The sequence below is a fragment of the Seriola dumerili genome, unplaced genomic scaffold (assembly GCF_002260705.1).
Source record: "Seriola dumerili isolate Sdu_G_001 unplaced genomic scaffold, Sdu_1.0 BDQW01000052.1, whole genome shotgun sequence".
NCBI classification, from domain to species: domain Eukaryota; kingdom Metazoa; phylum Chordata; class Actinopteri; order Carangiformes; family Carangidae; genus Seriola; species Seriola dumerili.
This window is the reverse complement of record NW_019174307.1, coordinates 2,329,537-2,357,231: the sequence shown is the minus strand read 5'-3', so window position 1 is coordinate 2,357,231 and position 27,695 is coordinate 2,329,537. Positions and strand designations below refer to the sequence as shown.

At 40.0% G+C, this 27,695-nt stretch overlaps 1 protein-coding gene across 3 annotated transcripts in view; it reads left to right on the top strand.

Moving 5' to 3' along the window:
• The first annotated feature begins 1,088 nt into the window (after window positions 1-1,088).
• Window positions 1,089-27,695, top strand: part of gulp1 (GULP, engulfment adaptor PTB domain containing 1) — an 87,573-nt gene continuing 60,966 nt past the window's right edge. For 2 of the 3 annotated variants that reach the window (XM_022741136.1, XM_022741131.1), the window contains exons 1-2: window positions 1,089-1,277; window positions 3,228-3,341. The gene's annotated coding sequence lies outside the window, so the exon portion shown is untranslated. Of the gene's footprint in view, window positions 1,278-3,227; window positions 3,342-26,868; window positions 26,913-27,695 lie in introns of all 3 variants that reach the window. The other variant, XM_022741132.1, reaches the window with a different exon arrangement.

The window sequence follows — 27,695 nt, the reverse complement described above, 5'->3', positions numbered from 1 at the left end:
ATTATACAATGAAGACATTCTGGGCTTCAGTTTATGTCTCTCATAACCTCCCAGTGTAAGACACTGGCCTTAACAACTATGATGTCTGTCTGATTCGGAGCCAATATTAACAGAGGTAAAATTTTCCATTTTACAGAACTTATTTAACCCTGTTGATTTGTGCACTCTAATTCCAATCTTGTGTGGAAACAGCAACTTGGCAGCAAAAATAGAAATGATAAATGGGAATATATGCTCCACTTCTCTGAGTTCCCAGTGGTTTAATTCATAATTTAATATAAAATGTAGGCTATGCACCAATACCAAATTAACAAAAATGTCTCCTAATCATGATGATGCTTGTAACAAATGAAAGGGCTCCCTCACCAATACACATGTTTAGGACAGGTGCCCAATTACTTGACTAACACAAATATACACAAAATATTTGAAATGTTTGAGATAAGAAATACCACTCTGTAAACTAGCATTATGCTAGCTAACATTACTGGCTTAACCCACACAGTTACCCTGCAGTATTGGCCAACTACAAAGCTAATCTACATGATGAGCTTCCTTTAAAAATAAGATCTTATTGGCTAACAGCTAGCTAATTTATAGCAGAAGACTACTTAGGCTATTTACCTAGATTAATCTGATATGATAGTCATGTTAAAACTTTGCCATATCTCACATTATATTTAAATTACTTTCATATTAGCTTAGCTACATAACTTTGCTATTTGTGTCAAAGTTTTGGTTTTGATGAATATTTTTATTTGATATTTTCATCTCCAAATGCTGATGCACAAATCCTACAAGCACCTGCTTTTCTATACAGGCAAAAAGTCTTCATAACAATCTTTAGCAAGGCATGAAAGTAGCAATTCATAGAAATCTACTTGATGTGTTCTTTAAAATATTAATGTAAATCCAGGCATTATGTGGACTTCATTCACCTTTTCACAGCTGAGTTTTTTTTTTTTTTTTTTGTTTAGTGAATATGGCCATTGTCGTGAAAGGGTAGCCTCTCATGTGGAGCCTGCCTCCCCGATTCTTTCCGGTCGCGTCTTTCCCCTCCTTTTCCATGTATTATTCAAGTTGCGACCAAAGAGCTTTGCCGGCTGAGACCGACTGCTTGTTGACGTCACCAAACTTGTCCAGCAGCTGTAGCGGCGAGCAGAGGAGGAGAGGGAATGAGACTGCTGGATGTGGAGCTCGGACTGTGGAGCGCCGAGGACCGTGGGCTTTTATTTCCTTCTTCTACGGGACTGTTCGGACTTCTTCTACGCTTCAGAGTAAGTAAAGCACTCTCCTTTTCCCCTTTACCCTCCTCTTGTCTGTGAGAAGTGAGATTTCTTCCCTGCTGCTCGGAGTTTTAGCTGTCGAGTTTCTCGGCTGCTGCTGGCAACAATCTTTTGTTTATTGCTGCACACTTTCGCTTGTGTGAATATGTTGTCTGCCGTCAGAGCTCGAAGTTGATACTTGTTGTTCCCGTGGACCACTTTTAACTGCATATGTTGTCAGGGAATACGCTACAGTGTGTGTTTCTGAATTAAATTAACTCCTGACCCTAACGGGAAACTTTGTTGCGCAAGTCCGTGCAAGGTGGACTCAAAGCTAACATGTCGAGTTTCTCGCTCGGAAATCTTTTCACCTTCTTACTTGTCACTTTTACGTAACAACACAGTGAATATATTTGCGTCTTCTCTTCATTTTGACCCTATTTTAGACGTTTGACTATTTTGTCGCAAAAAAAAAAACAAAAAAAACATTGGCTGTCATTTGGCATTAGCGTTGACGTTAGATATAGGCTATTGTATCACTGTAGTTAATGATGGAGAAAGGCTATTTATTGAAAAACAATAAGAAATATTTACTTCCTGCAGTGTCTGTGTCTAAATATAAACGAGAAAGCACGAATCCGGTTAAATCTGCAATACTTCAAACACATCTATTCTCTTCTGAAAACATAAATCATCTAATGAGGCACTTGCTCTAAAATGTGCTGTGAGTGTGTGTAGCCTCCATACGGATTGTGTGTGTGTGTGTGTGTGTGTGTGTGTGTGTGTGTGTGTGTGTGGGATAAGATTTGGGATGTTGAGAGCATCGCCTTTGTTATTTCCTCAGGCAGCACAGGAATACTGAGATGAGTGGCACTCAACCTTCAAAATGAACAAGGATCAATTAAATGGCATTTACCTTTCATCTTCACTTGCCAGATATTCTGCCTACGTAATTGTTTGCAATAGAGAACAAAGGATTGAGCATGGTGTCTTACCATTGTGTGCTGTGAGGTATTAATAACTTAAGTAATGGATACACCCAATACTTTGAGGATGGATGTGCTAAGCATCTGTCAGAGCAGTACTTCTGGTTTCTGTGTCATAGTTCTCATTTCATGGTTGAGGAGTCACCGTTTTCTGTGGTTGTGAAATTTTTTTGGGGGGAAAAAAACCTGTTGGAGTCAGCAGTAATCATTGTTTCACAAATGTACATTTTCAATCTCCAGTCTGCCTCTGCACAGGTTGATGGTGGAACATCCATAAAGTAAGCTGTGGGGTTTTTTTCTTCAGCCACTGGTGGCAGTAATTGAATAGCTGCTCTCCAAGTGGCTCATTTTGAATACTGTGGAAATCAGCATAAATTAGCCTGTGGGCTTCCACAAATTGCAATTCAGGAGAGTTTTCAGGTTGCTAGTCTTCCCGTACTGAAACAAAGCGGTCATAGAGATCTGATTTTAAGGAGAGTTACATAAAGGTCATGCAGTATAAATTAAAATGATAAAGTCTTATTAAACCTGAACAGTCTGGGCACCCAGTGTGTTGCCACCCTTTGCTTAATTGAGTTGGATCAGCTTTTGCCCACCACAAAGTATCGAGTGGAAGTAGAGTGGTAGAGAGTGGTTGAAATATGCAGTGTGATATTGTCTTTTGTAAACAAGATTGCTGCCACTTGTGTTCATATGCCATCAATTCAGGTGACACAACTGCAGCTGATGCTGCAAAGTTGCAAATGTACAAACATAACAAAAAAAAAAGAATGTTTTTAGTTCACATTTAGCTGAGAATATAATAAACACAGGCAATACAGATTTAACACAACATGTCTCTATGAAAAAAAACATACCAGTGGAGAACATGCAAATGAGAAAGGACACATTTTTAGTCCATCTCTGGTCCCTGTGGTGTGAAATGATTGTTAACCCTCAGCTATTATTCCTCATGTTTATCTCTCTTTATTTACAGGCATTTGGCAAGTCAAGACATGTCTGAGCTTGACACGTCATATATTGTTCAAAGAGGAAAACATCCATGGTTTCAAAGCCAGGATACTCATCAGTACAATCATTTGTCATGTCGGTGGGCAATTCTTTTTCATAGAATCAATCCAACATTTTTCTCATAAAAAATCTTCTAAAACCATAGTTTTAAATTCTTTAGATTGTTTTTGTCTTATGTCCAACACATGATAAAAGTATGAATATTTTGATGCCCTCTCTGTTTTATTTTTTATCTCACTGCTGTTGTTTTTCTTTTGGACTGTATGCTTTGGCTGATGTACACAGGAAGTATGGAGTCTTGGAGTTTGTTTTTTTTTTAGCTGTGTCTCTTTATGTTTTGATCAGACATTGTCGTGGTTCGTGTTTATACTGTTGTCATGAATGTAGAATAAGCTGGGTTACTTTTGATGCTTAGGAAGGTATCTAAATTGATTATTATGATGCAGGATCTGAAGCTATATGGAGCGTATGTTATGTCACTTCTAATCAGATTCATGGAGTGTATCCTCAGTGGACACCAGAGCTGGAACTGCAGGCAGTAAGAGAGTGAGTCCTGCCTGATTCCTGTAGTATTGGTGTGACTCGTGCGGGTTACGATGCAAATAACATGCAGCAGGGTTTAGCGGGTTAAATTTTGTTACTTCATTTCACACTGGCAACCATGTAGTCAGACACTGGCTCCAAGTTACTTGCAGCAGAATTTTTGTGAGGAAATTGGTTGGTGGAGATGGGGAGCACAATCAGTCACCCGCTGAGCCGAGTCAGACTTATCCTGACACGTCTTGTTACCAGTGTAGGTCCTATGTGACAGCTTAAACTGTGTGACATAGTGCCTCTGCTTGTTTTTGTCCCGAAGCCTAATAAGCCCAGTATTTAGAGGAGAAATTATGAGTTTAAATGTAATCTGCATCTGTTTTGATGATTGATTCATTGTTTCAGCCATTTTTCAAACTAGAATAGAAAAATCATGTAAAATCTGCCTCTTAAATTGACTTGCTGCTTTTCTTTGTCATTCATCATTGTACGCTGAATATCTTTGGGGTTTTGGATTGTTGGTTAACCAAAAAAATAATTTTAAAGACATCACCTGTCACTATTTCTAACAATTATTCACTCAATAAAATAATAAAAAAATCAGCAGAATAAAACAAAATTGAAAATTAGTCATTACTAACCCAGTTACATTAGTAATATTCAAGTATAACTTTCTTCAGACACTGACAGCGCTCACTTTTCCAGGCGAGGCTGGGGGGCCTCCACTGTAAAATGCTCTGTGTGGTTCACACACACACCTGAATGACTTTTGCGTTTCTTAAAGGCAGTGAAGACAAATGTGGCGTATTATTTGGCACTGTGTTTGGTTTGCAAGGTGAAGACATTATTAAGTGTTTTTCGGTTGACATGGAAGAATTCACATGTTTTGCTTTAAATAGCCTTTGCTATGCACGTTTGATTTTTGGAGTAATTGTTTAACATAGTAGGAATGAAGCTGCCTTTAACCTACAGTCTGTAGGCTGACCCCAGTGTGTCAGAGTGCAGCATATCTGAGACAATTTGATCAGAATATAATGATTCTGATTGGTGTTCATATATCGCTTTAACATTTCTGAGAAATGGCCACATCTGTGCACATTAGATAGGCAGTTAAGAGTGTGTGTTGCTACTGTAATGTTGACAGCTCTCATGTTTACCACTCACTGCCCGCCTTCAGAAGGTCCAGCAGACACTTCATCTATCAGTGCAAGATCACACAGTGACTGATAACATCATTAAACTCAGCCCTTGCTCCCCATTGCTCACTGTCAGCAAAAACTCCATTACGACAAGTTCATCTTTTCACCTGGAGCTGTTTGTTGTCAGATCATTGGAAAGCTGAAGTGACTTCAGCCTCATACACAATCAGAAACATTAACAGCTCTTCATCCACTATCACTGTCGCAGCTCTTACCCTCTGGAATCAAAATTGAGCAGAAAGATTACAGAGCTTCTTATTACCAGCTCAGTTTTTTCATCCTCATCATGTCTACGTCAAAAGAAGATCCAACTCATAGGCTAAAACCACAGCAGTGACCTGCCAAAGTCAAGATAATTGATATTTTGATCTCGCTGGGTTAAGGTGTTGACGGTTACAAATGTCAAAGCCTTCAGTCTCACCATCTGTGTGATTGAATTAATACCCTCAGCAGTTATCATACATCTCAATTAATCACAGGCTTTTACAAATGAGACAGCTGAGGGAGCCCTGGGTCTGTTCATGCTACTGCCTGTTCCATACTCATGTCCTCTTTCTTTTGTCTCATTTTTTTCTTGGATGAGACCGTATTGTTTTGTTAAATTGAGCCTCCTTTCCAGTGCTAATGGATCTTCTTTGTTTTTAATATGATGTGCCACTCTGGAGGAATATTAAGACGCACAAAGAGAAAAAAATAAATTAGCTAAAGTGTCAGGCATTTAAAAGAAAGGTATTTTTTTTAAATTCATTGCTTTGATGTTTGAGCTGAAAATAACACTTTTATGCCGCTTTCTGCTGCATAAATCGTTTTCAAGGATCCACACAGCTAATGCAAAGAGGTAGTGTATGAGGGTGGAAACATTACTGGAAAGTTGTTTTAATTCAATCAAACAGACAAGATTTTAAATTGTTTCGATTTGCTTTGTCTATTTATTTATTTAATACTAAACTGAATAGCATTGTGTTTTTGGACCAAATGAAGTAAAATGTTTAAAACCCAGTATAGTCTGTACTTGGTATAGTTTTTTTTAGATGTGTCTATCACTGACTTGGGCTGCCAGTTCAGAATCGACCAGTCCAAATCTTAGTCATGGACATGATTGTATTAGACAAAGTGCAGCCCCGGGATGGCACTACTAAAGGTGACAGTGCTTCTGGATGGTCTATTAAAACATTTTGTTTTTACATGGGACACTATAAACATAGTTGGGTTTGCCTGGATCCCGACCGCTTTCCTTTAAATCAATAAAAGGTGTAATAGAATCATGTCTAATAACAGGAAGTGGTACTACATAAGAAAAAAAAAGCAAACTTAAAACCAAAGACAGAATGAAAAAAAAAAAGCCTGCATCATGGACATTTTCTTGGACAGACTGTTACAGCAGTTGGACTTTCCTCCTTAAAAAGCCAGAAGAGTCAAGGGTAAATAAATCTGCCAAATAAGTGAACGAAACAAGGTGCTGGTCCTAATGAAAACTTTCAGTGTGATAAATGAACCATCTTATTGGCCTCGCTCCTTGGATGCCACATTATGGACCAGAATGGAAATGGGCTTTTCCGGAAAATGCTTCTCACAGTTGTGCCTTAAGGTGTCTGTACAGGATCAGCATTTAGTGCCTCAGTCTGTGCAGTCTGACAACTTGCTGTGCAGCATTTCTCCCAAGGCTGCAATATGTTTTTCGTTTGACGATCTGATGAAGTTTAAAAAAAAAAAAAAAGCACAGGATGAATATATGGATTTTTTAACTTATGCAGTCTAAAGCTTCAGTCTCATCGGTAGTTCTTTGAAAGGTCAGCTTCAAATATGGTCAAAGTTGAAATGTGCTGCGGGGCAAACTGACTTTTCAAGGGTAGTGCTGACATTAGGAATATGCAATAGAAAAACAACAGCTCAGTCAGTGCAGACCTAGTTTGTCATTGATAATGTGTCAAAGCCTTCATGTATGATTGATGAATAATATCTTCTGGTTTTTCCATTGCTTTTAACAAAGCTGTGTATTTAAAATCTTACTGCCAGAATGACCCTCTAATGCCAGACAGATATTAACAGATCGTCTGTGTATGCTTATATAACCCACAGCATCTTGTAACCTAATGGTCGTAATATATTTAAGTAATAATAGGGTCTACATAAAGATACAGAGGCAATCATCATGCAAGACGTTTGAACATGGCTTCTGTGGAAGCTTGGCTCGTTGCCAAACCCTCGGGATTTTACTGTTATTCCCAGTGATGTAGTAGAGCTTTTATGAACTATGCTCAGTGACACAAGAAATCACTTTTTTTTTTTTGTTGGTGTTCTCTGCCAGTGGAGGAGAAAGCCTGGTGAACGACATCATTCTGAGGCCTCACAAGAATAACCAGAAATCATATGTAAAGCCATTTCCAGCTCAGTCTCAGCGCGAGTCATGTCGGCGCCCGTAAACACCCGAGTTGGAAAGTACATGTTATATACAGCAACGTCAGCAGGAATAAAGCTCATTGAGTTGGAATAGCTATATTGCCTTTGTTTTTGTTTTTTTTATAATAGATTTGTATAGCACTCTTGCCTGCAGAGTGGATTCCACTTGAACAATATGTGCTATTATTGTTTGGAGAATAAATGTTAATATTGTCCAATATTAGTTCATAGTCAATACATCCAAATTAGCAAATAGTTATCACCTGCAAAACGCTCTGCTCTCTAGATAGTCTCTTCAATTCCTTAAAACCAAACTTAAGTGATCCTGATTTAAAAATGTTTTTCTCATGCATTAATTAATAAAGCTGTTAATAAACAACAACAGCAAAAGCCCAAACAAACAACGAACGAACATTCGGTTTTCAAACTCTCATAAAGTGATAGTGGCCTCAAAACCACCAACCAAGTCTCCACAGTGATGTGTCAGCGCTGGAGAAAATGGTCTGGCTGCATCCATCATCATTCTGCTACAGGGGATAGAACATTGCCTGTTAGCATTTTTTTTTTTAAAACAATCACAATCATCTGGGGTGCTGCTGAGCCCAGGATGCAGTGATGGTGCCCCGGCAAAATGTCAGAGGGGAACTTGTTTTGGGAGAACATTTGCATGGCGGGGGGTGAGAACTGTCATTAAAATGGCAAAGAAAACCAGTAAGGACGTACATTGACTGTGCGAATCTTGATAAAAAAACTTGTTATTTTCAGCGTGGAGGCCGCTAGCTCAGAGTTTGTTGTTGTTTCCTGTAGTGAAGGGGATTTTTTTTAAAACGGTAACAGGCAGTGGATCCAGAAAGGGAGGAGAATGAAATAGGCGTTCAGTTTCAGCCTCACAACCACAGCCCACATCCACTGAGTCAGACCACAGTGATACCAACTGATCAATATCAACGAGATGTGGCTCAAAGCTCTTGAAAATGAGTTTTTGTCAAAATGTCAAATGTGAAATGTACAGTTGACCAAGATTTCACTTCATTATTTTGATTTAGGATTAATCTGTAAATTATTTTACTTTTTAATCAACAAGCAGTTTATTTAAAACTATCAAAAATAAAGACAAATGCTAAATGACTTTTTGGTCAGAAACCAAAGTGATAAAATTTAATGTTAATAGATGTAGACAATGGCATTTCAAACACAATGCTATTGGTCAACTGATCACTGGCGAATCATTTTGCACAACAGAACTAATGTTATTCTTATTATAGATCTGATTATTTTTTACAATTTCTAAGTTGGTTTTTAAAATTTCATAAAATAATAAATATCCACCACAAGGTCTTATAGCCCAAGATGACGTCTTCACATTCCTTGTTTTGTCTAATCAACACTCAAAAACCCAAATACATTCAGCTTCAAATCCAATGAAACAAAAGAAAGAAACAAAGGTGAATGTTTGTACCTTCTGTTTGAAATCTGGTCTTGGTTCAGATGAATCTGGAAATCAATTAATTGTCTCATTTATTTTACCCTAAACATTTCAGCTCTCAAACAGTGTTTGTTTTGATGGGATACCTCAAACTTGCGTTTGCTTATTTCGAATACATCACTTGAAACAAATTTTCAGCAATATTTGTACAGCTCTCTTAAAAAAAGTGTTAAATGTCAGTGTAGCAGTAGCTCACGTGTCTCTCTCCACGCTGACTATCACAATAAAGGCAAAATTTCCCCAAAAAACTAACATAGGTCTATGTGTCTGTTATCTCTAACCGTAGCCCTTCAGAGCTTATTTGCTAAAGCAGACAAGAAAAGGTGCATGAATAGGTGCTGTTGTATTCACAACCATCTGTTGCCTATTGGCATTTGGAGGAAATGTCTTGACTGTCTGCGGGATAGGTCAGATTGATCTTGTAAGTAAATCACAGCTGAGACGAGGGAAGCCGGTGACGGAGGAAAATGAGAGCATGAGCGAGCTGATGAGAGGAAAGCTCCCATCAGCCTCATTATGTTATTGCTTTCAAAATGTGACTTTAGAATTCCTCTGATTTGAGGCAAATAACAGCCACTGATTTGATTTAGTGTCGTCTGCAGACACGGCTCTATGTGCGCCGCTGCATGCTGCGCTCTGTCTCTCTCGCTTATAATTTCTCGTCTGAACCCAGTGTACGACATTTGTAAATCTAAACACCCGGAAAACTTTAAATTAGTCGTAGAGCTTCAGATATTTGACTTTCTTTTCTTCATCCCTTCAGTTTGTCACTTTCCTGTTTATTTCTAAGAAGTGGTCAACCTTTGACACGGGCATGTGTTGGTGTTATTGAAAGCCGGGTCACAGCTGAATGTCACTGAGGATTGCTTGTCATAATTTGGGCGTGGATAAGGTTATACATTTTGATTAATGAAAGTCTCTCTGCAATGTAATTTCCTGATGAATGTGCTTCTGCCTTTGTGAGAGATAAGCTAATGGGATGAGAAACATGGCTTCTCACAATTAGCGCTCATAGCTATCAAAGTTTGATAGTGATGGTGACAAAAATAGACACAGCAGACATGTGGACTGAATGCTAAATCAGTTTGAAGTTTTTTGCGGTCTCTGTCTTTATCATGACAGCGAGCTCTGCGCCCATATTTACAGGAGATGACCTTTAATTTGCTGTGGAAATCAAAGCTGTTAAACTCTCTATCTGCCTGTTTGTGGTCAAAAATATTTGAAAAGTCCACTTCCACAGGGTGATGCATGTTGTTCACTCAGGAGTAAATTTGTATTCCTGTAGCTCTGTGCATGATCAAGACCCCGTGGCAGCTTATTTGACTCATGGCATACCCATAACTGTAGTGCAGAATAAGCTACCCACTCAGACATGAAAGCCTCACTTCACTCTTTCACTTTGCTCAAACATTCAATGAAAAAATAAAATGCACTTCCAAGCAAGGCAATGGAAAGAACTAAAACAGAAGGGCTGCACAAAACATCTGAAGGACGACTGTGAGACATCCACTGAGAACTGAAGACAACATTTCATTGTTACTTTGTATATGGAATATGGAGGCAGGCAGCGATACATAGGGTTGAGGAGGAGCAAGGCTTACACTATAACATCAATGCTGTACATGATGATCTGACTTCGGCTTATGATCTACATTTCAGACGAACCGCACAGATTGCGTCATTAAAAGATGCTATATTTAGATATTTCATTTTAAAAGTTCATTCTCCGCTAACCAGCCCATTGTTAAATGTTAAACAGCTAGCCTTTGTTCTGCTCTTTGCCCGATCGCCCTCCCCTATGTGGACAGTAGTATCCATCCCATCCACTTGACTGGGGACGGCACCAGGGTGGTACTAAATAAAGGTAGCTATATTACTTAAATATTAAAATTTTAAATGTTAAAGACTCATGTTAAAAACTGTCCATCCAATCCCGAAACTATTCAAGCGGAAGTACAAAGGTTGCTCTGTCTGAAGACTGCATTGCAACACTGCGGCAGGGTCTCACTGCTCACCCCTGAAACTGTCGTCCAGTATAGGAGCCAAGCCAGGACAGTGTTTTGTCCTTAACTGTGTCTTCAATTCAGTCTGACTGGGTCAACATGTGTGGTAATCAGACAATTAGTGAAAAAAAAGCATGAGACTGCTGACTATGTCCAGCTTTCAGAAGTTTAACAAAAGAGTAGCTGTGCTTTAAAGTTTCTCCCACTGCTGCGCTTCTGTTCTCACCTTCATCTACCAGACAGCAGCTTCATTGTTTTCCTTTCCTTTGCTATGTAGTTGGAAATGTGATAAATTCTGTTGCTGTGTGTGAGCTGCAACGCAAACCAAACGCCTGCTGCTTCTCACATGAAAAGTAGAGCTTGACCGACGTATCGGCGTGGCAGGTGTAGGCTACTGTTATGGGCGTATGGAGAACGTTGGCTTTTAAGTAGCGAGAATAGCGACGATGGTACGTTTGTAGAAACAAGAAAAAGTTCTTATTTCAAATATCTTGGAAGAAAGATCTATGTATAAACAAATGTAAGGGATTTTATTTGTAGATTTATCTTAAAAATGGGAAAACATTTTTTTCAAATATCAGTATCAAAAATCCAGTATTGGTCAGGCTGTATTGAAAAGCAATAAAAGCATAGGTGTATTTCTGGAAGGCTTTCAGCTTCATGCATCTAAAACTGTGTTAGGGCAGCTTTCATCACTGAGGTTAGTTACCGTCTACAAACTCCTAATTAATGAAAATAATCTACATTAAAATATGTGTATTTCCTGCTCTCAGTGAACCAGTTTTAAATATTGCGTGGTAGGGATGCAAGAGAAGATGCAGCCACAGGGAGCTGGTTAAGATGAAGAGGTGCTGGTGACAAGCACATCATGCAATTTGTGCACAAATTACATTATGTGACATTTTTATTTTTATGGAGGAGAATTTGGGCAAATGGCCTGGGCATCCCAACCATTTGGCACAAACAGACCCCTCCATGTACCGCCATGGCTTCAGTGCTTGTTTAGTCACATTACTGAAAATCACTGTGCACTGCACATGAAGGCTTTGCATTTCATCATACCATCACTGATTGTGTTCAGCAGTTATGGAGCTGACAAGCAGCTTTAGAGCCGATGGCTTTGAGCAAATCAGACGGGGGGAGACACGCTAACACTGTTGCCACTGGGGCTCCAATTTGGCTGAGGCATGTCCTCTTGATCCGACACCTCCAAAGAAATCAGTGGCTAACGCCTGTCCAAGGCGTTCCACAGTTAATTCAAGAAGTCATCCCGTTGTGAGCAAAAAAACAGACTGCTCTTTATGGCGCTTTTATTTCTTGATGAGTACCATTAATTTCAAGGGGCAGGCCTCAGTGCTTTGCAGCTGGCAGTTTTTAATCCGCTCGGGACAACATGACTGCATTATCCTCCTTCTGGTAATGAATTGGCAGGAGTTATGTGTCTTTTATTGGTATTGTTTAGCACTTTAGTTGGGAGGCTGATTTCTCTGTTCATTCTCTGAGTAGACTGCATATCTAATCCTCACAGGCCTGAATGGCTATTTATGTGTTATAGCTGTTTTGCCAGGGCTGCAGTCTGGAGTAAATACTTAGACTTCTAAAGTGCATTATTTATTCTCTTCTACACTATCAGCCTGGAAGCTTCCACCATAAAAATCATTCACATTAAAACTAATTAGATTTATTTGGGCTCATTACAGTGCCACCTCCCTGTGCAAACACAGTGAGGATTTCAGTGTTGTTCTATCACTGTTGTTTATGCTCCACGCTGACTGCAACACAAACCTTTTTTATCACTTCGACATAAAGTTGGTATCATTTAAGTCACTTTCCACATTTATGTAGTTAAACAAAATTTAATCACACCATAAAAACACAAATAATGGTTTTACAAAATCAGAATTATGGAAAGTTTTCCCTTGACTGCAATGAAATAACCAGTGAACAAAAACAGAACTCATTCTGTGTTGGAAGATACTTCCTGAGTTCTGTTTTTCCTCTTCATCCTCGTCAGTTGTACATTTTCAGTCAGAAGAATAAGAATAAAAACCATCAGGATCCATCTACCTGATATTTTTGATGAAATCCATCCTGGTCAGACACTACTTTTCTCATCTGTGCATAATCTGGCATGTACCCCAAGCCAAGAAGCACAAACAAAAAAAAAAAAAGTGAGATAATTTCAACACAAATCTCCAGCAGAAATTCAACCTGAGTTGAGACTGAAAGTAGCAATCTCCATTTTGCTCTGTGGCGATAAGCGGTAATCGCGGGTTTGCTTCTGAACCACACTTCCCAGAATTCCAGAATTCCAGATGCCTCCATAGCAATTCAAGCTCACCAAACTTGACAGCGACAAAGGAATAATGTCCTCTGAGATGTTAATTATGACACTTAATATTTACTGAATAAAATACAATTGTTATAAAAGTAGTATTAGTTGCATGCTTTCATTTTTTTTTATATTGGGATCACTTTTTCTGATCCTTATAAAATATTGATACACTTGATGGTAATGTAAGTAATGCTGCCATTTGTTTGCTACATTGTAATGTCACAAGTAGCATTCCTCTAGTCCGCCGAGAGGGTTGTGAAATCATTTTTTTTCTAATTGTTAGCCAGCATTAGAGACAATAATATACCCCCTACTGCTGTCTGTCTGGCAATACAAAAAGAGTTTCCGGTGCCGTGCCACCAGACTGCAGAGCGACTTCTTTCCTGCTCAATTCATCCTCCACACTCCCCAATAAAACCCTGTGTTGTAGGGAGATAAATGAGAACTTAAAGCGGCAGTTGTTGCTAAAATATGATTAAACTTGCATACCCTGAAAGGCTGGAGTCTTCAGAACTGGTTACTCTACTGTGCTATTATTTTTTATTTACCATTTATTATATTAGTTACACTAGCTGTAGGGTCTGTCTGCGGGTCATGCTGTGCAAATAGCTACCACGTCGTTGCAACGTACAGTACATTGTCATCAAATGTAATATCAAATCTATCAAATCATGTGTTTTGATTTAGACTGTCCTACTTTGGATGATCTGAAATTCCCCCATCAAACACTGCAGGAAGCAGAGCCTGGGGACCTGGACAGGGTGGAGGCAGAGGTAGAGATAGAGGCAGGGGTAGAAGAGGAAGTGGTGGAGAAGGATCAAGACAGAGTGAGGCAACTCAGAGAGGCTAAAATAAGGCCAAGATAGGTTTACTTGTCAAAGACTACACACTATGACGTATGCACTAACTATCTGTCAGAGATGGATTTTTTTAACAACAAAGGTGGTGTGTAATTAACAAAAGCCTTGAGCCCAATGCAGTAAATTTTGGCTGTACCTGGCTCATTAGTATTAGTCTTAGGCTCCTTTCATTACTGATCTGGCAGGAGTCTATTCAGTCATAATTCATTCATAAGGTCTGTTTAAAGGAAAAAAAAAAAAAAGGGGACATGCCTGACTGATTTGAGTTTTCGCCAGACAGTGAGGTCTTTACATAACATCAATTTCCTCCCCTGACAAACACTCTTCATAGTCCTGCACACACACACACACGCTGCAAAAGATGCCATGACGACCAAGGAGAAGGACAAAATCCTTGAAAAGGTCCTTATTCGTCTGCCTGGGGTTATATTTGATGTGTGGGCACTGAGGAGGGAACACCAGAGGCTACAGGTTTCCCAGGTAATGGACAGCCGAGGTGATGCACCTGTCTCAACTGCCGGTGTAGCTTATCTGTGAAAAGTATCCAGACCTAAATAACCACATAGGCTTCATCCCAAACCGACTGTAAAACACTGCACTCTAACTTTCATTAGTTCGTTGGTTTAGCCTCAGCATTTTAAAAGTTTGTGGTTTATACAGACGGGTGATGTTTACAGGAATTTGGTTTTCCTTTAGGAAGTACTTTAAGTAGACCGTTACGTTGCTGCTATCACAATTTTGTTCATACATGCATTATTTATACATTTTTATACTGTATACTCCCAAATGACAGCAGTCAAAGTTGTCAGAATTCACTTATATTTGAACATTGAAAAAATATTGAAATACAACTTTTTATAGAAATATACTGTACATATATATATATATATATATATATATATATATATGTGTGTGATAGCTCAAACCAAAAATGTTGCACAGTCAGTGACGCCTATTCCATCACCCAGGAGTTACCTTCTGCCACAGAGGGTCGGTGCAGCTAACACAACAGACTTCTCTCTCCAGCAGCTCTCCGACTCACCCATGTGTGAAGCGGAATTCAGTTTTTTCCTTGCTGCAAGTAAACGTTTCAGCAGCCAAACAAAGAAAGACTGATGACAACGGCCAATGAAAGTTATTAAACCAGTTAAAATCTGAGGAAATGGAAAGTAATTTGACTTTCAGAAGAAGGAAAACATCCAAGATGACCGTGAGCGAGGAAAAACCAGGGCTGCAATCAGCATACATATATATATATATATACACAGTGCATGTAATAATGTATGAATCTCAACGTAATGATGTAGAGACATATGGGTTTGTACAGTTTTGTGCAGATCCAGATAATAACGAAGCTTTGGTGAGAGAAAATGTTTGGTCTTGGAGGAGGTATGCGGTTTTACTGAGTTCCGCTCGAGTTTGTTTGTCATACTCTATTCTGGTGGAAACATCCTTCAGTCCCACACACTTTAAAAATTCAAAAATATGTTTCTTCAGTGCTGGGAAGGGCTCCAACTTCACGAGGCCATAACATTTTTGGTTTGAGCTATCACACCCAAATGAGGACTTAATTGTGGTTCAGATCTTCTAGCAATGCTAGAACATTAACCTCATTTGGATGTAAGAGTGCACACAAACATTTTATGGACTCGTAAAGTCAGAGGCCGGTTCACTGTCTGCGGAAGCTCCAGACTTTACGTTTGAGTTACTTCACCACATGGAGGGTTCTCTCCCTGGTTTCTAGCTTTAGGGGAAGTGCATGTTCATGAATGCTGTCTGAATGTTCCTGGGGTGCAGAAACAAGAACATGTGAATTGTTAAAGTGGATGGTATTCCCTTTTAACAGTTTACAGACACAACTAATGTTCACTCTCCTGTCAATAAAAACGTTACTTCTGCCCCAATTCAGATGGTTATTAAGGGGATAACATACTTACGCCTTTACAGGGTTTACACAGAGCACTGAAAGAAAAAGTGATTTTCAAAAACGCGATCCAAAATGTAGAAGAGGGGAGGGAAAACATTATCTAATGACAAAAGTGTAGTTAAATATTTTATTTATGCTGATTGCAGCCCTGGTTTTTCCTCGCTCACGGTCATCTTGGATGTTTTCCTTCTTCTGAAAGTCAAATCACTTTCCATTTCCTCAGATTTTAACTGGTTTAATAACTTTCATTGGCCGTTGTCATCAGTCTTTCTTTGTTTGGCTGCTGAAACGTTTACTTGCAGCAAGGAAAAAACTGAATTCTGCTTCACACATGGGTGAGTCGGAGAGCTGGAGAGAGAGTCTGTTGTGTTAGCTGCACCGACCCTCTGTGGCAGAAGGTAACTCCTGGGTGATGGAATAGGCGTCACTGACTGTGCGACACTGGTGATTTTGCGCTGTGGAGTCGTCCCAGACACCCAGTTCATACAGCTGTGAATGCATGGACTTTACATGTAAGTTCATCAGTGGGCCGTAGGCTTAGTCACCATTGTGTTACCTCTACCTATGGCAATAAATAGTGACCTAACTCAGTTTATTTGAATTAAAATCTTTGAGATTACCACTTTAATGTGGACTGTGCACTTTTTATGTGCCATTTTGTTTAAATCCAAACCTACAAGTTTCACTTTCTTTTTAATTATGTCTACTGAAGCTGAAGTGATGGTGTTTGGAGGGACTGTAAAGAGGACCTGTCACTGATTTGGTGGCGTTATGGCAGCAAGCCATGACTCAGTGCAAGACTCCAGTGTCCAGGAGACCATTGATCTGTTATTCAGAGATGAGCAATGAGGCAGTGAGTCAGAAGAGGACAACATGGAGGGAAACTCTGATTACAGCCCCTCAAGTGATGATGAAGATGAAGAGGAATCTGAGGAAAAGCAGAAGGCAAGGGACACAAGAGCCCATACATCTGACATTTTGTCAACTTTCCAACTCTTCTTCTCTCCATCCGATGAAAAACATTACGTGACACACACGGAGGGCATGCAACAGCGTGGACAGGAATGGAAGATGTTTAGCTGAGGCTGGTGAATCGACAAAAGCAAAATGCAACAGAGTGCGATAGAAAACGGACTGAATTAATCATGACCCACAATAGGGAGCACTTTGGCATTTAACTTGAATGGGAAAGTGACCTGTCTGTACATGAGGCATGTGACCTAAGTGTTCACTGAAGCTTCAGCTCCACTGAGGAGCCTGAAAACAGCTGTGCGGAGCGATAATGAGGCCGTTACGTTCTTTAAATTAATACATGAAAGAAACATAAATGCTGTACTTCCATTATATGTTTTTAAGTGAAGTTTGATTCAAGCTCTTTTACGTGTGTCACTGTTACACCCTCTTCCTCTGCAATGGTTTTAATGGCTCCCCAGAGATGCTGGCCTTGTGCCATATTCCACAACACCACTGCTGTCTCCAGCTATAGTGCCTAAGTGATATGGAGGGAGCTGAACTCCACTTTGAGGCCAAGCAACTATACGACACTGCAGGAAACTCTTTTTTTTGGAGGCGTTTGGAAACACCCTTGTGACTCCTCTCATGCAGATACAAGGCCACCTTCCCCACACACCGGCCACAGCGGCACTTGTCAGGACAGTGCTGCAGTCTGGATCTGGGCTTGATCAATCTGCAGACCCACAGTCGGCTGACATGGGGAGCAGAAGAAAAGGAGATGCAACTTTGGCCAAGAAAAAAAAAAAGAAAAAAGAAAAAGCACTGCAAAACAAACACAACTGGCTGCAGAACCCTTATGTAAGACTGATGATTATTGCAGTTTGTTTTTATTTTCAAACCAGTTTAATGTTCTGTTCTACTAATTCAGTCAGTGCTGTATTGATTGTGTAGTCTGATAGAAAAGGAATGTAGTTATTAATAATGTTGGCTAGGGCTGAATAATCAAAATATTGTCGGAATCGCAACACGGCCAATTGCAATATCCAAATTGCAGGAGCTGCAACCCTTTTTTTCAAATATGGTCAAATGTGTCACAGCAGAACATAAATGAAGCATTGTGGTGCTACAGAGACGCCTCCAGGTCTATAAATCATCTTCTCCAGATGCAAGGGAACATGTGTGTTTGGTACAAGACCCAACAAAAATCACATCGTCACCATTTTTATTTATTTTTTTCCAAAATAATCACAATCCGATTTTCTTTGCATATTGTCCAGGCCGAACGTGGGCAGTGCTGATCGGTGGTTTTAATGACACCCAACATTCAGAAATGCTGTTGTTCCTCACAGTCTATTAAATCATTCAGGCTCTTGAGTTATTTAGTTTTAGGTAACATAAGACCTGCTCCGTACTGAGAAGGGGGGTCAGACTATGAGCAGTATGTGAGGGTTAAACCTGCAGTAACCGGCAACAGAAATAAATTGCAAACATAACACTGGACACTGGACATTCTCACTTTTATAGTGGATATAACTCGTTAGCAAACACTTTTACTTCCACTTGCAGCTGACACTGAGCAACATAAATATTCATTTGGAGTTTTCAGTTCATCTGATGTATTTAAGTCCAAAGTTCATCCTCCTTTTTCTTGGTGTTTGTCTCCACCGAGGGGACTGTCTGGCTCTTAAGCTGCTAAATGTGTCGCTCTGTCTGTCTGCTGTCTGGTGCTGGACCGGTGGTGTCCAGTGGGTTAATAAAGAGTTTTTTTTCCATTTTAAACAGCTGCCTTCTGCAGCTGAAAACCACACTGATGAGAGCGGTGGGAATTAGCTAAAAGAGTAAAATTGTCGCATGTGAAACTTAAAGAATGAGCTGAAACACACCTTTAAGCTCTATAGAGTTGATGATACACAGCCATTAGATCCATTGTCAATTAAAAGATGTTGATAAAATATTTCCAGACACTTTATACTGTTCTGGACATTTCTGATGACATCTCTGATGTTCTTGCACTTCTGCATTGTATTTTATAGCTGTAAACGCCATACAATACAACAATATACCATATTATTATTATTATTATTATTATTATTATTATTATTATTATTATTATTATTATATCAATACAATCAAAAACAGCATGAAAATGGGTAGCAACAGTTTGTTCCCTGTAACAAAATAAAACAACATTACCTCTCATTACCCTGTTAGCAGCAGTTTAAGTCTCTAATCATAAATGCAATTCAATATGTAATTTAATAAGAATAAAAGAAAAACTATTAATATTTAAAAAGTAATATTTTGATTAGAAACATTGTCATGAAGCACAGTAATGCAAAAATAATCCTGATAAACACTTTTATTTATAGAACAAACTAATATGTGTTTTGTCCAGAGAAACAAAATAACTGAACTTTCACGTGTCAGTGCTGCAGACCTCTTTGAATTCCTGTCAGATCTCCAGATTGTTAGAAAACAAGACACCTTGTCAAATTTTCAGAGCTGGTTGAAATGCAGATTGTTCATTGTTGTCTCTTGTTAGTTGTTTCTTTGCTCTGTCCAGCTCAACAGCTTGGTTGGTGGTTGCTTGGAAAGCTTGTCTTGCGGTACGGCCAAAAATGAGGCCAGTGAGGAAATCTAGTGTGTAATTGCAGCACTAACAGCAGTCCGGGTTCACTCTTTGTGCCGGAGCTGAGATACAGACCTGGAGGGTGAATCCTCAGAGACTGTTGATGCAAGCTCGGCCAACTGCTGTAGAGTCTCTGTGGCCCTCTGCCACAGCCGCTAAGATAATTGTCCAGGAAGAATAATACGATGAAATTGTTGCTGTATTATATGCAGTGTTTCCCTCACGCTCTCGACTCTAGATAGCATGACTTCTCTCTCCCGCTCGACTCTGTACCTGCTCTGACTCCATCTTAGTCAGTACTCAAACTCAAGCTACTGAGTATCTAGTAACTAACTCTTACTTGGAACCTTTTGATAACTCTATCTAGATGACTTGGCTACACAGTAGGAGAAATATTTCACTTACATTTGGATCAGATTGTGCACATCATTGCTTTCCTGATAATTTTACAGCTGGAATTCTTTTAAGAAAAGCTAAGATCATAGGGGGGAAATTGATATTTACATATCAATACAAACTATTTTCAGCTGGCTCTGAGAAGCTCCAGGTCACTAACATGTTTACTTTGAGGCACAGTGTGAAAATCTAGAGCTCCACGAAGAGCTGTCTGAAGAGTTCAGCGCTCAAGTCCTAAATTCTATTCTGTTGGGTCGATGTATTCGACTATGATAGAGTCAGTTTGTATTTATGGATGGAGAGAAAGGTGATACTACCTTTATCTTCCACTACTGTTCAACGTGACTGCTTTTCACCCGTCAGCACTTTCAGCAGCAACACAGGAGAGACGCTCCAGTGCAGTGTGCGCCAGGATTTTATAACTGGGCTACGACCAGGAGGTTTTTTTCTCTGAATGTATATAATACAGACAAGAGTGTTGATAATGAACAAAAGCAATAAAATGTGAGTTTTACATGTAAAACATGAGACTATTGTAGAGGTTTAGCACAGGGTGGCTGCTCTGCAGGCGTGCTGGACTGGACTGTAACTGGGCGGAGGAGTGAATAATATATTTCTATCAGCAGAGACTAGTAAGAGGAACAAAAGAGAATGAGAAATTTGAAGTAAAATGGGATTTATTGTGAACAGGAGGAATAGACTTTGACCCCAGCAGGAAGTGGATGACCATGGGGAAGCGGTCCATAGGAGTAAGGTGCCTCCAATTAGAGGAAACTTCCCCTGGAGCAAAGACACTGGTGGTGGTGATGAGGATGGGAAAGTCTTGGTAGGAGGGAAACCTCTGATCAGATGGTTTGATTGGTGGTAGTCAGGCATCCACAGCTGAGGTGGTGAAGGGGTGGAGGTGGGTCACCAAATCTTCCCGAAGCTGAAATGACAGCAGAGAGGGAGAGTGTGTCAGGTTGTGATTGGATGAAGACGAGAATCAGCTGGTAGAGTTTAGAGACGGGGGGAAACGTGCTTGTGACTTAGAAAACATGACCAAGGAGTTTCTTCCTGACTGAACTTTCACTAACATTCATTTCTGACAATCATACACAGCACACACACACACACACACACACATATATATATATATATATATAAGTTTTCAGTATGTCTCAAACAGAGTGTCTGAAATCTTCCACCTTATCTTTGCGACATTAGAATTGGGCGGACTGGACGGACTGGATTTGACCATTTCTGTATCTTCACAAATCGCAAGTAGCCGACGTTACTCTCAGAATGGCAGTGACAGGGGCTTCTCTCGTGAGCTCTCTTCTTTTCATTTTTCCCATATTAATATCCAGCACTTTGCGTATATATCAGGGCTGAACGATATGCAAAGAAAATCATGTTGAAATTATTTTGGCAGATATTGCGATACGAGTCATGATTTCAACTGGATGGTTCAGTTTTGCATTTAAAATATAAAAATGATGATGAGGTGATTTTTGTAGGAACAAACATGTTCCTTTACATCTGGAGAATATGATTTACAGGCCGGGGGGCGTCTCTGTAGCACCACAACTGATATGGATATTTGGTTATTGCAGTTGACCATATTGCGATTTCAGTAATATTTCAATTCATTGCTCAGCCCCTGTATAAATGACTGTAGCACTATGAATTCATTTGGGGAAACACTTTCTGACAGTGTGATTGGCTTTTCACCCCGCCTTGAATCGGCCATTCAGAACAACTATAAACACCTTCAGACGAAGTTAATGACACGTCATATGAACTCGTCTGTTTAGAGCGTGGGTTGTGAATATGAGTGAGGTGCGCTGCTCACTAACGTCATTTGATTTTTTTTTTGGATTGACATTACCACTTAACCGCCATTTGAGAAAATTGTGTCGCATCCAAGTGAAGCTAATTCTGCGCCACACTCTGCTGACTGGACACCACAGCATGACAGCGAATACACACGGTACGTTTCTCATGATTCCGCAGATGAAGAGAGAAATGTTTGGCAGTGGACTGGAGAGGAGGGCAACAGAACCGCTCCTCACATCAAAGAGGAAAAAGATAGTTTTACAACAGCCGCTGAAACAGAACTGGTGAAAAGAATGAGTTGAAAATAAACTTAAATGGCAGCAAAAACATGATTAGATTCATCTTGTAGTGACAGAGGTGATAACATATGTCAGGAATATTTTGCCCAGAATAAACTATAATAAACAATTAAGTAAAGTTTTTTTATTATGGCACCTGGTAGACATTGATTTACCGTTTTGAATTTGAATTTGAATTATCGATGACATACTGGCAGAGCAGTAGGTTTCAGGGAATGAAAAAATCCCTGCAGGAACAAATGGAGCTCTTGCAGCCTTGTCTTTTTTTATAATGGACTGTCATTTACCAGAAGCGTCCTGTTCTTTAATCACTTTAGAAACTCGAAACACTACTTTCAAACTTCCCTTCTCATGAGGAAAATTAGGAGTCAAGACAGTTCAGACACTTAGCCGCGGTCTTTAGTCACACCAGTGTGACCAAAGGAGTGTGTGTGTGTGTGAGGGGGGGGCAAAATGTGAGGGAGTGGTCATGCTCGGCAAGTGCAAACACTCTACATTTGCATTGGCGTATTTTTTGATAACTCTGCTGACCGTGCTGTTGTTTCCCTGTCAGCGTCAGATGCAGTGCAGCCCTCGCTAAACTGTGGGAATCCCCCACAGACTGATATTTGTCTTCACTGACAGTTTCTCATAATAGGTCGGTATTAATATTCTACCTGTAGTGTACAGTTTACAGGTTTTACTAATGCCTCATCTCCACCCTACAAACAATGGCTATTCAGACTTCTGTCATCCTCACAAAGCGCATTCTTTTCTCCATCCTTATCTCGACCTTTAAAAGCCGATGTTCCAACTTTGTCATTCGTTTTCGGCGGACCGGGGCCAGTCCTCTTCCCTCCCAGGCTTCTGTCCTCCGCCGTACTTTTGCTGTTTCACCCCCTGATTGTGTCCCCTTCATCTGTCACGGCCCTCTCGCTGTCTGAGAGGAGCAGACAGTGATGGATGCTAATCACTTTTCCTGTGTGCCCATCCTCTCCACAGCCACCCCCCCCCCCCCCCCACACCTTTTCTCGCCTCTGAATAAATGAGCCGCTCTCCTCATTTCTAAAACCACTGTCACTGTTAGTAATGTACCTGTACTTATTATAGTTGACTCCAGACAGATGCAGTAGTCACTGCTGCTTGATATTAAGAATAATACACACATTTGGATATGGATAAAAGACAAGAGATGTGTGTATTTCTACTTTTTCTCTACCTTTGGTCTGCGAGTAAATTAGTTAAAATATCACGTTTTAATTTGAGTGTTCCTCAAACTGTCTGCGAGTGACCACAAAGCATATACTGAGTGCATGAAGCTAACAGTTAGCCTGTTAACAATAAAAGACAGACAACAGACAAGATCACGGAGCGGAGGCTTAAGACCGTGTCAATTAAAGGAAAATCGAATGAAATTTCTGACATATGGACCCAGCAGACAAGGAAATAGCACAGCTTGTTGCCGTGCAGTGCGTGAGGTGCACGGGTTATCGATATAAGTCAAACTCTATTTCAGAGGCAACCAGATAGCTGAGTGGTTAGGTACCACATGGGAGGTAATGCACTCAGCGGTGAGACCTCAGTTCCATTCCTGGCCAGCTGGACTCTTTGCTGCAAAAGTTTGAGCACGCAACATTGTTCTAAATCAATACTGCAAGCTAAAAATACATATCGAAAACTTTGTTTTTCTCTCTGATGTGAAATGAAAAGTGAACATTCTCTGGCCTCCAATTTGCTCTGCCGTTCATAAAGTGCAGGAAACAGTCAAAAATATCCAATATTGATATTTCTGCGGCCCCCAAAACCATCTATTTACATGGCTAAAAGACAAAGTGCTGGCTAGGAGAGGTCTTTTGATAAAGCTCTCTCGGAATAACCACTTTGATCTTGGCAGGCCTTATGTTGTGTTTGTCTGCACAGATGGCTTTGTTGTGTTTATTACTGTGGTTTGTTGTTTATGATAATGGCTTGACATATTTCTGGATGTCTATTTAAAATTCATGTTGCACAAACTATCAGTCTTGGCTTCACCCCACCCCGAGTCACGAAGCCTCTTGTAACACGATCTGTGTATTTTCTTGATTAATAAACATGATTTTTTGATGTTTTCACTGATTGAATCATTTTTTTGTAACTTAAAAATTAAATTCAGTATTAGCTTTGTGGTTTAATACATTGTGGTTAAATCAAGAATAGAGGCAGGCATGTTTCACACTCCTCAACAATACGTTGTGTTTAATGAGTGTTTCTCTGCAGTCTGGGTTTGGAATCCTGAAATCCATTTTCAGTAATGAGCTGCTGACTTCCTTTGTCAGAAAACATTTCAAGCAATTAAATATTGATGGAAATCACTCACATGGCAGTATTTGAAAGAGAACATCAGCCCGCTAATGATGACTGATTGCTACAGTCTTCCAGAAACTTGGTGGAAATATTTAAATATGTCGTGTGTAAAAGTCCAAGGCGGCTGGATTTGTGTTCTCAGTCTGAAAGACAAAGTCAATTCCCCTGAGTGCTGGTGAGTTCCCAGCCTCTTTGCCTTCTCTGTTTTGGGTTTATTTATTTCCTGAACCTAAATATAAAAACGCAGGGCTGCAGCTGAAGATTATTTTCATTATTAAACAATTCTGCCGATCATTTTCATTCTCATTTTCTCTATTAATTCATTCATCTTTTGTTCTATATTTTCCAGGAATAGGGGAAAAAAAATGCCTAAGCCGAAGATCACGTCTTCGAATGGCTTCTTTTGTCAACCCAACGGCCCAAAACCCAAACATTTTTTCTTTACCATCACATAAGACAATAAAAGCAGCAAATTGTTGCCATTTGGAAGCTCGAAAATTTCGCATTTTACCCGGAGAAAATGACTTAAATGACCTAAAGATAATCAAAATAATTGTTAATTAACTTTCTGTCAGTTAAGTAATCTATTTATCAAATTCAGTTTCACTTCTTTACATACACACAAGATGCACTGCAGCATGGATAGTCAATGACTAAATGAGCATTGTTTCCTACATAGGAAAGAACCAGAGGAACATAATGAAAACTAGTGAAAAACAGTTGGAAACCACTTTGTTGTGCAGGTGGTGTTCTTCCTGCTTGTCATCTCCGCCTGCTGCACCTCCGCCAGTGCACACTGTGACAGCTGTGCTGATGTTTCACCCTCTGCCCGGTACAACTCCCGGCGGGGGGTGGGAGTGGCGTTTTGGAGACTTCTCCCCGCCAACCCCTGCAGCAGCCCTTAATGGGGAGTCGAGCCCCGGAAAAACTGTCCCTCCTTTGTATCCACAACCAGCAGCTGGAAAACTCTGCCTTGCCCGACAGGTCTCTGCAGCTTCTCCCCCGCTCAAAGTCGGATTGTGGATTTGCCCATAAAGCCTCTGCATCCAACTTCTGCTGGGTGAATCGATGCCGTCCAGCCCGCCTCTTTGCACTCTCGGCTGCCAGTTTGGAATACTTGAGCCGCTTGAACTCATGTGCTGCTTGTGTCCCCTCCTCCCATGGAATTGTAAGCTCAAGAACTTTCGTGGCAGCTGTGGGCCAAATCACAACATCTGGCCTGAGAGTTGTTTTTTGTGATCTCTGGAGGGAAATGATTATTACCTCTGCCAAGGAGGTTATGTTTTCACATTTGTTTGTTTGTCAGCAGGATTACACAAAAAGTACTGAACCGATTTGCACCAAAGTTGGTGGAGGGACGGAGCGTGGACCAGGGAATTTTTTCGACATGTTTGTGAACGTATCTATAACTAATGTTTGGATTTTGATGTAAAAAAAAAATCAGACATATATGAGATTCATGAGTTTATACAGTGTGGTGAAAATCTCTACTGAGTGCTATTTTTTCACATTTTTCTAATATGTTGTAATTGTAATTTTTTTTTTTCTTTTTTTGTTTTGTTGGAGAAACTGAGAATGATAAAGTTCTCCAAAACAGAGCTTTGCCTTTTGAAAAGTTAAGTTTCCTGAAAAAGTTACCTGCCCTCAGTGGATTATGGGATATTGAGGAGTGTGAAGTAGACCGTTATTATGTCCCCCACATTCAGACAAACGAAGGCCACATTCTCTGGAGCCTGAAGTTTGGGTCAGTTATGATGTATTAGTAGTAGTTTATAGATGTGGATGATGCAGTCCGTGAACTATGTCACTGTCACAAAACCTTGTCTTTCTGCAGGAGCCCTGAGATAGCAAATCCGGAGCTCATTCGGTCTGGTAATGACCAGGTTTACTGGCCAGTCAAGTGTATTGACCTGAAACTTACACTGGAGGAGAGCTTTGAATTGATTCAGTAGGCACCACCCTCATGGAAAAATGCCACTGTACGATTTCTCAAGGCTGATGCATCCTCACCTCTAAATGACAGGTGATGAATATGGATTGTGGAACAGATACTGTCACAGAGCACAGCAGTGTTTGGATAATGCTGCTGTGAACCAAAACATCCTCCTACAGTATATGCACTGGTTTAGACCACTGTTAAAACTGTGTTTAACCATGTTAACATCCATGTGCTGTTTTTTTTATAGAACTCATATTGTGGGGCTGGGGGCAGGGCTAAATGAACCTGAGACCTTGTCAGTACAGAGAGAGAGAGTTTGCATTAGCACAACCGCTAACAAACAACATAAACAAATAAAAGATGCTAATTACGGTAACTGTTCTGATACGTCTGCTAGTCTCTGATTCTGGTCCCAACAGACTCCTCATCTGAGTCTGAGTCTCTCTGATGTTTCCTCTAACGCTAACCATCTTGATACTCTCTTCTCTTTCTCTTATCAATCTAGCGCAAGCAGCAGTGGTGAGCGGGGCATAAAGCCTGATCCAAGAAGTAAGTGTAGATGTGCTTCCAGCCCCAGTTTTGCTTTTTTTTTTTTTCACTTTTTATGTGGTGAAACCACGTTAAACAAAATATTTCCACATAGTTTAAACAATATATGGACAGGAACTTTTAGAAGAGACAGGTTTGACATGCAGAAAACCTTTATTCTTAGAAACACACTCAGTTATCTGTATCATCTCTATCTAGCACATACCCAGCACCAGCGTGAAAATAACAGGGCAGGCTGACTCAGACCTCCTCATGAGAGAAGTTAAGGGGCTGTGTTTCCAGTGTTGTCTCTCATTAGGCTCAGAGATTGTGTGCTTATACAGAAAAATGTGTCAGTGCTTTTGGTGTTGGGTGTGCTGTGATGTTGCTGATTGATAAGCACATTTAAATAAGCTGCTCACCTGAAAAGCCCAGCAGGGAGGTTACACTTTGTGCAAGGACGCAACATATATATTTATGTATTTTTTCTGTTCTGCTGATCCCAGCTACACTTTTAGTCAGTTGTTCTTTATATACAGTGTGTGGTAAATACTACATACCATAATTAATTAATTATGGTAATGCAGTTTATAGACGTGCAAGAAATAACAATTTGTGGGAACATTGAGCATCAGAAAAAAGAACATTTTGACTTGGTTTTCATGCTCTTATCCAGCTCCACGGGGAGTTTGAGCTGAGTGTAAGAACTGAGGAATCCTGACCTCTGAGTTGAACCGCTAAATCAAGATGAGCTGGGAGAAATCTGAAGATGTGTTTCGCTTGCTTTAGTTACCCTCAAGGCTA